Consider the following 12,692-nt stretch of genomic DNA (forward strand, 5'->3'; position numbering starts at 1 on the left):
CCTGAACTGAGCCCCGAGCCTGATGTGGGACTTGATCCCACTGCCCTGAGATCATGACCTGAGATCATGACCTGAGCCAAAGTGAAGAGTCCGAGGCTTAACCAGCAGTCACCCAGGCACCCCCATTTTGTTGTTGTTGTTTTTTTAAACAAAATCCCTTCTGATTGCATTAGGTAGCAGATTAAACAGGGGCTAATCTATAGATCCTTTCATTCCACTTAATGGATTCTAGCTGCAGAACAAAAGAAGGTGTTACCCGTCAGATCTGGTGTATGAACAGCACTCATTCATTCCTATATTTGAGCTGCTGACCCCAGCTCAGGAAAGATGGAGCCAGAAATTAGTGGGTAGACTGGAAGTCTGGACTACCGGGAAAACACAGGTGGTACTATCAAAGGCTAGTTTGTTGTCAGGCAGCAGAAAAGTTAAGGCCAAGGGTTGGATACTGGAAGAATAACTAAGGAATGCCAAAAGGCCAAAACGGGCAAAATCAGAGGGACAGTGAGACAGAGAAGGAAAAGGCAGTCTGCTTCAAAAGCTAACAAGAGTTAAAAAAAAATACCAAGACCACATTTTTTTTTTTTACCAAAACCACATTCTGTCTTTAATTCAGTCATTCATTTTATTTTTTAGAAGATTTTATTTATTTATTTCACAGAGCAAGACAGCGAGAGAGGGAACACAAGCAGGGGGAGTGGGAGAGGGAGAAGCAGGCTTCCTGCCGAGCGGGGAGCCCGATGTGGGGCTTGATCCCAAGACCCTGGGATCACGACCTGAGCCGAAGGCAGGTGCTTAACGAATGAACCACCCAGGCGCCCCTAATTCAGTCCCTCATTTTAGAAGACAGAGTTGTCTTCCTCCAGCACCTGACATGTTTTGTATTCCTAGTTTTTGCTTTCTCTTTCTGCTGTCATATATAAGCAGAGAGGACCTGCTGGGGTGGATTTTGTTTTAAGCACAGGGATTTAATTGGATTGAAGCTAAGATGTTTAAAGGAGAAGGAAGTTTTTTTCTACCTCCGCCATTTAGCCCACCTGATTTTTCCTTTCAGATGCAAGTTTGCAGCTTCTTCAGATAAAAGGGACGTGACCATCCTATCTCTTACTCCCTTAGCTCCCTACTCTGGGAGATGTCTCAAACAATGACAAATGTTATCCTGTGGATAATTGAAATATACAAGTACTCCATTTGGCAAAACTACACAGATATTTTACCTTTTCAGGAGAGAGAAAGCCTTTTGATTTGTTACATGTACAAGCAAGAGGTTCACCACTTGGCCAGACTCACATTTATACAGCTATGCATCTATTCAGGGATCAGGAGTTTCTATGGATGGGCGTGGAATCCATTCTGCCAAGCCTTGACTTACAAATGCAGACAGTACCTGCTTAGGATTTTTCATCTTTACAGATGGTGCAAAAGCGAAAGCACTCAGTAGAAACGGTACTCTGAATTCTGAACTTTCATCTTTCACTGGGCTAGTGATAGTTTCTGGTGACATCTGAAGTAGCTGCCACCTGGTCACAAAGGTAAGCAATCTATATACCTACAACCCTTTGGTACCCATTAACCATTCTGGTTTTTGCTTTCGGTTCAGTATTCAATAAATTACATGAGATAGTCAACACTTTAGTATAAAATAGACTTTGTGTGAAATGATTTTGCCCAACTGTAGGCTAATATAAGTGTTCTGAGCATGTTTAAGGTAGCTAAGCTATGACCTTTGGTAGGTTAGATGTATTAAATGCACTTTTGACTTGCAATATTTTCAATTGGGATGGGTTTACGGGATGCAATCTCATCGTAAGTTGAAGAAGATCTGTAACAGGATGGTTTTGCAAAATTTGCTAGGCATAGTTTTGTTTAATTCCTTTTCATCTTGTGTAGAAATTATCAAGATGTCTTCCTTGACCATACTACTTAGTGTAAGGATTTAGTGTAGGTATTAGGCTAATGATGTTTCCCCTTATTCTTTGCAGTGATCTCGCATGGCCCTGAGACACAATAAAAAGGCTGATAGTGGTTGGAACACTATGATTTGATAAAACTCAGAGCTCAGATGTAAAATTAAGGTAATCAACACTCAAGGTGCCAATTTTGACGACAGCCAAGCAGAGGAGGAGAGAACAAAATATTCTAATTACCTTTGGATGAACACATCTCTGAATCTTTTTTTCCTACTTGGCATTAAATGATATTGGCTACTTCCTTTTATGTTCTGGACTTACCATACCTAGCCTATTTTTTTAACTTTACCTTTAAGGATTTGTTTGCAAATGAGTTGTCGAAAAGCAATTCTCTGGGTTGAGCGCAAAGGATCCCATGAGTGAGAAAACCACTGGCTCGTTGAAAGCTTCAGGTGAACCAGGTGGAAATAATCAAGAGCACAGCAGGACATGGGTGAGTAGGGGCCAGAAACAACTAACGAGGCACACGGATGAGGGCCAGATGAGCCTCCTGAGTGAGTGGGGAGAAAAATGGGCTCTAAGGTCATGGAGAAGGAAGAAATGATGGTAAGAGAGGAAAGCCCACTCAGGGATCTTCCTTGGGAAGAAAACTATAGAAACAAGGACAAAAATGTTCTACTGCAGTGTGGTTCAGAAAGTCAGGAGAATAAAAGAGACTTGTCAAGTCCAGTTATAAAAATGTTAATATCAGGGCAGAACTGATACTCAGACCTAAAGATGCAGAGTGGTTTCCCCAGTGTCCTGTGTCTTGCCAGAAAGTAGATGGAAAGAGTCCATCTCATCATCTGAAATTATTTTATGGAGAATCTGCCTTCCTTTAAAGAAGCCAAACTTTTTTGCTAATTGCTTATGTCTCTCCCTTGTGGTATATGTTCTTAATAGTAATGCCTTACAGCTGTATAGAGCTTTACTACTTACAGGACACCTGCCCATACATTATATCACTTATTGCATAGGAAGGAGTACTACCCAGACCTCTGAGGAACTATTTAGGACATCACTGCTTAGTTCCAAGTTCAAGTCCAGAAACCAAGACAAGTCTATTTGAGAACATGAGGAGACGTAGGACTAAAATGTAAAAGGCTTCAGTTCCAGAAGCTGTGCTGCTGATCCAAAGGTAAGCATGATCTGGATGGTAGATCATTGCATCAGACTCTTGGGATATTTTTTCCCCTTCACAAATATACCTTGACTTCCCTGTTACACTGACCCTCAAAATAGCAAGGAGGCCCTAGCTAGGAAGCCCCCTGCAATTTGCTGACAAAGGCTATTTTTTACAAAGGGTTGTATATTTAAGCCACAATTAACATGTTGGTAGTTTGGAGGTCAGGTACCTTCCACCAACAGGGAGGTCAGAATAGAGGCATACATTTAAAGTCATTGTGTTGTTATCATCAAGCTAAGAGCCTGCGTTTTTAGAATGAGACTGCTTGAATTTAAACCTACCTGTTGTGTGTAATTGACAAACAAGTTTACCCGTGTCTGATTTCTCACTGAAATAAGAGGAAAAATAACAGGGCCTCCTCACTGGGTCTTCGAAATGATCAGTGTAAAATCATGCAAAACTATTAGTACAGTGCCTGGTGCAAAGTAAGTGCTCTTAACTGTTAGTGATTTTTAATGATCTGTGAGGTTGAACAAATACTTTACCTCCTTTTTTCATATTGACATGATTTGATGGCAAAGGGTCATGGCTTTTAAAATTTAACAGATACCGGAATCACTAGGAGGGCTTGTTAAACACTGATGACTATGTCCCACCCCCAGAATTTGATTCACTGGGTCCAAGGTGGAGCTTGAGATTTTATATTTCTACAAGTTCCCGGGTAATGCCGATGCTGCCAGTCCAGGGACCTTCCCTCAGTCTCCCTTCCCATTAACACTTAAAACAGAATCTCAGGAAACAGACTCTTAACTATAGAGAACACACTGAGGGTTACTGGAGGTGAAGTGGGTGGGTGATGGGGATTAAGGAGGGCACTTGGGATGAGCCCTGGGTGTTGTATATAAGTGATGAATCACTGAATTCTACACCTGAAAATAATACACTGTGTGTTAACCAGCTGGAATTTAAATAAAGACTTGAAGGGGAAAAATTTTAAAAAAACCCAAACAAACAGAATCTCTGAGGGGTGAGTCTATGGCTTCAGTATTTTTTTTAAAAAGCTTCCTTGTGTTTCTGCCATGCAGTCAAAGTTGAAAGCCCCTACCAAGACTATCTTGGTTAATGAAAGAGAAATATTTTATTTGGCTAACCCAAATAGTAATAGCATCTTAATGCCACATTTATTAGGTAGAGGAGGAAGGTTAAGAAGACAACTTTAGGATAGAAAAAAAAGCAGCTCTGCGACATTTACATATTAACAGGACAACAAAAGTTAGACTTGGGAGTAGGAAGATACATTTATTAATTCTCCTGGGAGTTGTAGGTTGATAAAATGTAATTGTTTGCATTTCTAAGAGAGCTTAGGACAACTTTCCTTTTGGAAATTGCACTTTGGGTCCCCATTTTTGCATTTCTGTTGTAGGGTTTGATGAAACCTTAACAGCTAAATTCCATCTGCAACTTTACCTTTTCTCCTATCTACACAAACAGCTATGTTTTTGGCAGCTGTATTTTTCCTATTTTACTTTGTCCTTTGGATAGAATATTCTTTTTTCTCCAAAAAAAATCTTAATACTGTGAGGAAATGTTTATGATAGTATACCACATGTGGGAAAATGTCCCTCAAAAATGTAAGATATTTAAGTGAATATGCAGCTTATTTGTAACTTTATGTTCTATTTTTAAATGAGTATTAGTTTAATAATTAGGAAATAAAATTATTTAGCTGTTAAAAATGAGTCACAGGGTTGATGACTCTTTTTATTTTTTTATTTTTTTTAAAGATTTATTTATTTATTTTGAGAGAGTGAGAATGAGAGAGAGAGAGGAGGGAGAGCACATGAGAGAGGGGAGGGCCAGAGGGAGAAGCAGGTTCCTTGCTGAGCAGGGAGCCCGATGCGGGACTCGATCCTGGGACTCCAGGATCATGACCTGAGCCGAAGGCAGTCGCTTAACCAACTGAGCCACCCAGGGGCCCTTGATGACTCTTTTTAAATTAAAAACAAGGAGAAACAGGTAAGAAGACATAATTTATGAACATTCCTTTAGAGTTTAATTCTAAGTACAATTCCATATTTAGTTGCAGTGTTAGAAAAGAGACTTGTGCTTACTGGTTTTACTCAAAATAATGATAAAATTGTTCCTCATTTGCAGTGTTCTGTGTTGGAAAAAGGGAAAGTACATGCAAGATATGTGGGCTTTGTAATTTTGTTACTGTCTCCCCTTGCTGTAGAAATTAGTGTCAGACTTGCAGATAGAAAATAAAATTGGGCAAGACTGTTGAATCACAGATCTGTACTTCTGAAACAAATAACGCAACATATTTTAAGAAAAAAGAAAAAGAAGATAACAGGAGAGGAAGAAAAGGGGAGTATGTCAGAGGGGGAGACGAACCATGAGAGATGATGGACTCTGAAAAACAAACTGAGGGTTCTAGAGGGGAGGGGGGTGGGGGGATGGGTTAGCCTGGTGATGGGTATTGAGGAGGGCACGTTCTGCATGGAGCACTGGGTGTTATGAACAAACAATGAATCATGGAACACTGCACCAAAAACTAATGATGTAATATATGGTGATTAACATAACAATAAAAAATTAAAAAAAAAAAGAAAATAATTTTTATTTTCTTTTGCAGATGGCATTTTTCAGACTCCACAGTTATTTGAATTGGGATGGTCTCCTTCATAGAAGAATATGTAACAGAAGAGGTTAAAGGTCTACCTTGTTGAAGTGCTGGGCTACCCTAAGCTCAGAGATTCTCAGTGTATGGTTCCCCGTCTAGCAGCAAGGATCAGCAGGGAGCTTGTTAGGAGTACGAGTTCTCAGACCCCATCCCAGCTTCCTGAATCAAACCTTTGGGGAATATGGGCCAGAAATATGATTTTAGCAAAGCACTTCAAGTGGTTCTGGTTGCTGCAGAATTCTACCCCAGTCTATGCATTTCTGGTGTTTGTTTTGTGGTAATCCGTGGGGAACTCCACGGGAAGTACCCTCAAATCATAGTGTCATCCCGAAGCTGGAACTGGCTGGCTCAATTTTACATAATCCCAGCATTGGCAGCCCCTTTCACAGGGTCCAACTGCTGGCCCTATAACGTAGTAACAGCCATACCTTATTTAGGCCCACATGAGACCAGTGCTGGGACACTGCTGGAGTAGCCAGGAGAGATGAAGCAAGTGCCCCAGAACAGCACTTGGCCTGGCTGGACAGGCAGCAGAGACAATGGTAGCAGTGAGAGATATGTGCTGATGATGTTAGGTGACCTTGGGACTGTCCTTGAGATCTACTGCCAGGAAGTCCATGAACTTCCACGATGACATTTGGAAAAATTCCACCCCCAGTGATTCTCAAAGTGAGGTTCAAGGATTGTTTGCCTCAGACTCTTCTAGAATACGTATGGATTTGAAGAGAGGAATGCATTTTAATATGTGCTGGAGCCCACAGGGATAGAACCCAGGAATCTGCATTGGCAATAACCTCACCAGATGCATCTTGTGTTCACTGCACTAAACTAGCCAAAAGCTCCATCAAGGCAAAGATCATACAGGCATTTGTTATTCCTTATCTTCTCTAAAGCTAGCACAGATCCTGGGTATGGTAGTATATTAACTAAATGAATGAATTAATGTGGAATGCACAAAGCAGTAAAGGAATGGATGAATTCAAAGAACAACTAACCTTTGGGCATTTGGCTAAGGCAGAGGATTCTTATATGTTGGAACGATTATTCCGGTTAAAGTCTCTGATCTTAGTTAGAATTCTCTCCATTATAGGGACAAGGAGACCTCATGAATGAATATTCATGTGTGGTTATATAAATTATCTACAATGAATTATTAAGCCAAGGCTACTTTTCCTTCTTTCCCACTTGCAACAGATTTATGAACTGCACCCCTTCCCGTGCTATTAGCTCTACAAGTGATGGAGGAGGCATAAAATCAGGATGTTCAAAGAAATATTAGCCTAATCAAAACATAATTAGAAAAGGAAATCCTGGAGAAAAATAAGTGAATCCCAGAGGAAGGTTTAAATGATTATTTGGAGGTTATGGAGTGTTTGGGATTATCCACTTCACTCCATTTCCGCATTATACAGCGTGTAGTATGGAGAACACAGCTCTGTAGCGCTTGGCATGGAGTGATTCTGGCTGGAAAATCTGAGAGGATCCCTAAAAGAGGGTCAGGTTTTTGGCAAAATGCAGATACTCTCTCTTGCGGATTTGCAAACAGCTGTCCTCCCCCCCCGCCGCCCTTTTTCCCCTTCGTTGATGAAAACCCTCTCTCCTGGATCAAGCCACTGGCCTATTAAAAAGTATCAAGTGACCCTATCTTGTGGCTTGTCAGAATCAATAAAGGACATAGGCAAGACCAGGTTGCCATTTCTGATTTGATCTCCTTGCCTGGGCCTGAGGGGCCTGGGATGAACCTGCTGGTAGAGAGGAACGGAAGGCGAGAAGCACACCCAACAGACTTGGCAATGAATGGGCACTGAGTTGTCAGCATCTACTTCCCCAAGCCTCCAGGCACCTTCAAAGAGTAACAAATGATTGAATTAGCCATAGTGCCACCATCTAGCAGGATTAACACACAAAAAATAAGGTTTTACCATTTATTCGATAGTCACAATAGAGCCACACATGTGCACACCCCCACATTTTTTGTCAAAGTCACACAAATTTTGCACTCAGTAGTACTAAAAGGCTTATGCAAAAACCGGCAGTCCCTTGCCCTGTGTCTTCTATTCCTCCTCCCTAGAAACAGCCTCTTTCAAAGTATTTAACCACTTATTTTGTTCATTATTCTCCATATTTCAACAAATATCTTTACGCTGCTGTTTCATTTTTATTCACATTAGATAGAATCTCTTTACCTCCTTTTATGCTAGTTACCACCAACACATATTCTGCAATCTCTACCAACCTTCCACTAACTAGCACAAATTGTGCTTGAAATAATAACTTTACAAATAGAGTTCAATACTGAGCCAAGCGTTCTCTTGAACATGTTTCATTTCTTGTACAACTGTTTGCCCCTACAATTAATAATTGCCTTGTCTTTTTAATTTTTTTAATTTTCCATGTACCTAAGCCTGTTTTATTTTTCCAAAACCTCTAGTTATTTCCCATACTTGAAAAATAGTTTTCTTCCCAAATCTGTGAAAATATTCATTTCTTCATGTTTTTCTGTGAAAAACTCCATTTATCTCCACCCATTTGTTGTCATCTCAACTGGTTGTGTTCTAGGCTTTGTGCATACTCATGCTGTTGGATTTTCCATTTGCTAGCTTTCTGTGTTTATTCACCTGTTTCCAGGATTTTTATCTGGTTTAGTCCCTTAATTTTTCCACCATCTTCTAAAACCTTAAAGCTGCTTAAAGTGTGGGTCACTGACCGGAAGCATTGACATCACCTGGGAATCTATTAGAAATACAGACACTCAGTCCCTGCCTACAACCAAGTGAAGGACCAGCTTCAGTTTGACAAGATCCCAGGGGATTTGCATATATATTAATATTTGAGAATCATGCTCTAAACATGAATAGATATTTGGGCTAGAGATAGATTTCCTGATTGTAAATACTCTTCCCTAAGAATTACTAACCTTCTAGAATCCCAGATTGCTGAGGAAACACCCATCACTATTCTGAATCCATTTTCTTGGTGTGATCAATCTCTTCTTTTTTGGCCTCCTAAAACTTTCTTTTCTCCCCCATTGTTCTGAAATTTCAGAATAATATTCGTGTGTGTGTGTGTGTGTGTGTGTGTGTGTGTGTAGGTGTGATTTATTGCTCTGGACACTCACAAGCATCTGTCAGTTCTGAGAATTTTCTCATATTATTAGTTTTAGGGTAATTTTCTCTCCTCTGTTCTATTTTTCTTAAATTCCTACTTGGATATTGGATTGTCTGTACTTATTTTTAATTTACCCTTACTTTTGTTATCTTTCTCTTCTTTGAGTTTGTTTTACTTTCTGGAAGATTTCCTAAATTTTATCTTCCAACATTTTAATTATTAGTTATGTTTAATTTACAACTTCTCTTTCTTATTTGTTTCATTCATTTTACAGCACTCTGTTCTCTCCTTTTGGGGGGGCACTCAATACCTCCTTCTTTTTGTTCTCAAGAAGTATTAATCATAATTATTTTGAAGTTGTTTTTGTGCTCTGTGTATTATTTCTTTTTTCTCCGAGTTCCTTTTTCCTGTTTGTTTTTCCTTCATATCCGAGGCATTCTTCAAAAGTCTGAAGTCTGGTAATCCACATTTGTTCATATTAAAGTCTGTTCATATTAAAGAGCAAAGCCATAAAAAGCTGATATTTCTATGTAGATATGTGTAGGTACTGGGTAGCACTTATGAGTTGTCCTCTTCTTTAGAGGATCCTTCAAAATATGGAGGGAAATCTTTGTTCTGCGCTATTCTGTCTGCAGAGAATCTCCTAATATCTTGTAAAAGGGAGGAAGATAAGATATATGCCTGAGAGAATTCTGGAAGCAAGATGAGGGGAGGACACTGAGGTCCTCTCTCTTTATTTTTCAATTAATCTCCCTGCTGCGGACCTCACAGAGCACCCATGCGATCTTCTGTGTTGATGGACATAATGGGTCCTTTCCATTTCAATTTCTTCAGAGAGTAATCAGTCCTGCCTCACAGTGGGGATGGGGTGGAGGGAGAGATATCTGGATGCCCAGCACGTGGGAAGGTGTCTGAGGGGTTTTCCACGTATGGACTTTAAACTAATGAGCCTGTTGTCCACCCAGCCTATCAACCCCAACTGCTGTGGCACCTGGTGTTTTCCAAGGATGAGCAGTCTCAGGATGGAGTGGAGAAAACCTGCTGCTTCTTAACAGTCACCCCGTGTCCAGGCATTGAGCTGCACTTTCCTCCATTCTAGACAGTTTGTTCAGATGTCCTGTTCCTAAAAAAGACTCGAAAAATGTTATTTCACAACTGTTAGGTTTTCAGATTCTTTGGGGGCATCATTTACTGGGGCTTGCAGAGAAAGAGAAGGTAAATGCTTGTGGTTAATCTTCTATGTTTAACCAGACAGCCCTGAAATGATCTTATTGCCACTTATTCACACATTTAGCAATATTATTGAAAAATACTAATTAAACATAGAAATTTTAAAAAACTATGAAATTCCACCAAAATGAAAGTGAAGAGTTTTTGTGCGTGTAGGTTTTTATTTGTTTGTTTTAATAGAAACCCTCAATTGTAGATAAAATGGGAGCAAACCATTTTAGAATCTGGAAACAAGATAGATAATGTTGGCTCATTTAGTATATAAAGAACACTGAAACCGATGTTGGGGGCAGGGCAAGAATATGCCAACAGCAATCTTACTTTTACCACGGAACCTCAGAAAGCTTCAAAAATTAGTCATTCCAACCAGGCACCTTGGAAAGCAGAAGTGCAGTTTGGCCTAAAATCAACAATAGTAATTGAAAGTCTATAGTCACTCCAGATTAGGGTCACGAGGTTTAACAAGTAACAGTGTGTATGCCCAGTTAAATTTGAATTTCAGGTAAACAATCATTCTATTTTAACTCATAAATTATATAGGAAAAAGCACTGTTTATCTTAAAGTCAGATGTAACTGGGTGTCCTGTGTTATTTCAGATCCCTTCCCCCACCCAGCATGGAGTGGAGACTGCCCTCCTCTTTCAGACAGAAGGTTAGAAACTTACTCCTAGAAGTGATCCAGAAACAATTTGACTACCAGACCCAACTGACTATTTACTGAAAAATGGGGATTGACTCAAGTCTTTAGTGGAATGGTGAGTCTGCTCCCCACCACATCCTGTCTCCTTCCCCGACTTGTCAAAAGCCAGGCTTACAAGTCTCTGATAGGACATTACTTTGGGTATATGTTGAGCCCATTATATCAGGAAAGTCCCGTTTCTTGATTAGAGCTTTGGCGATCTAGATTTCTTTCTAAGAAACTGAACTGAGACCTGCACCTATACTAATAGGAGGGGGCCCCTCAATTCTCCCAGCTACCTAAACCCACACCAGGCAAGAAGCCACCCCTCCCCAGGGCCCACAGACCCTGCAAGCTTTTTGGGAACTCACTCTTTAAATATTAGTCATCAGCTAAGACACACCAGATACTTAAGGAACAACTTTCATGTGAAAGACAAAGCTCAAAACACAAATATTAAAAAGGGTAATTGGAGGAAAGAAAAGCAATTCAAGGATCAGAAAAAAAAAGAAAAACTTTTAAAAATTACAGTCTTCAGAGACAGTATTCAACTCACTAATTCCTGGAGATAAGAAGGAAATGAGGTGGAAAAGGAAGACTCAAGAAAACTAAAACTCTTACAAATTAGAAATACAATAGCAGATATAAAACCTTCAACTTGCTGCTTTCTAAGGAAATATTCCAGAAAATGAAAAGTAAAAGAAGATGAAGCTATGAAAATAGGAGAAATGATAAGTCTCCAATATCTACTAACAGAAGTAGCAGAGAGAAAAGAGAAAACAGAAGAAGAACCTGGCAACATAAATGAATAAGAAAAAATATAAAGTCAAATTCTCATAACTGAAGAACACGAGTTTCTCAATGAATGAGCTCAATATGCACCCAGAATAATGGCTGAAAAAATAAAGGAACCATGCCAAAGCATATTACCACCAAGTTTCAAAAGCAATCCTATGTGTCAACATCAGTACTGGAAGACAGAAGAGAATGTAGTGAGGCTCTCACAGTACGGAGGAAGTGTAATTTCCAACCAAGAATTCTCTAGAGACAAACTATGAAATAGGTATAAGCCCAGACTAAAAACAAGCTTAGATGTGTAAGTACTCACACATTTACTTTCCAAGTATTCTTTTTAAGGAGGCTATGAAAAGAGTGCTTCTGCAAAATGAGGAAACAAATCAAGAACAAGCAAGATCTGATATCCAAGAAATAAATAATTCATTACAGGAGAGAAGTGGAGGGAATTCCCCAATGATGGCTAAGGCAATATGAGGACAACAGGTGTAGAGTCAATCTGGGGAGCACCAGCCCACACTGGAGAGATTTTTGCTATTCAACCATTTTTCTTGATCTTGCTGTCTGACTCCGTACATTCCAGACTGTTCAATAGATTTGTAATAAACTTCCAAGATGAAGGGAAATTTCTTGCTCATTGTTTGCCTGAAATCTTGGCTTGTGTTCATCTTATTAAACAAAAAATATGCTCCAAAAATGCCCAAGAGTTCAACTACTGAAACTCCTTTAAAGATCTTCTTTGCCCCTGGTTCCATAGTGCGGGCCATCCTGAGAGGATGGAGGGGAGTCTCTAAGAAATAAAAATGGACAGAGTAGAGTTTAGTAGCTGAAATTTGAGGAGGATATTTTGAGAGGATATTTGAAAGAAAGTTTGTATACACATGGATATTAGGTCCCTGGAAAATGGAAAGGGGGGGGAGAAGGAGACGTGGGGAGGGAGAGGAGAAGGAGAGGCAGAGCGAGAGAGGGAGTGAGAAGTGAAGCGGGGGGGAAGAGGGCAGAGGAGAGGGATCAGGGACTGATTCAATTTCAACTCCAAGGAAAAGAAAATGAGCAGAAAATAAAATGTAAACCCAAATTGACTAAAGGAAAGTTAAATTCAACATTGCTTGGCTCAGCAATAAA

At 39.8% G+C, this 12,692-nt stretch overlaps 1 pseudogene; it reads right to left on the reverse strand.

The window, feature by feature from the left end:
* Window positions 1-12,061: 12,061 nt before the first annotated feature.
* LOC114222334 (protein CEBPZOS pseudogene) lies at window positions 12,062-12,337 on the reverse strand (annotated as a pseudogene).
* Window positions 12,338-12,692: the final 355 nt, after the last annotated feature.

This window comes from Eumetopias jubatus, unplaced genomic scaffold (genome assembly GCF_037043125.1).
Source record: "Eumetopias jubatus isolate StellerSeaLion01/CBP00866 unplaced genomic scaffold, mEumJub1_p1.0 scaffold_13, whole genome shotgun sequence".
Classification (NCBI taxonomy): Eukaryota; Metazoa; Chordata; class Mammalia; order Carnivora; family Otariidae; genus Eumetopias; species Eumetopias jubatus.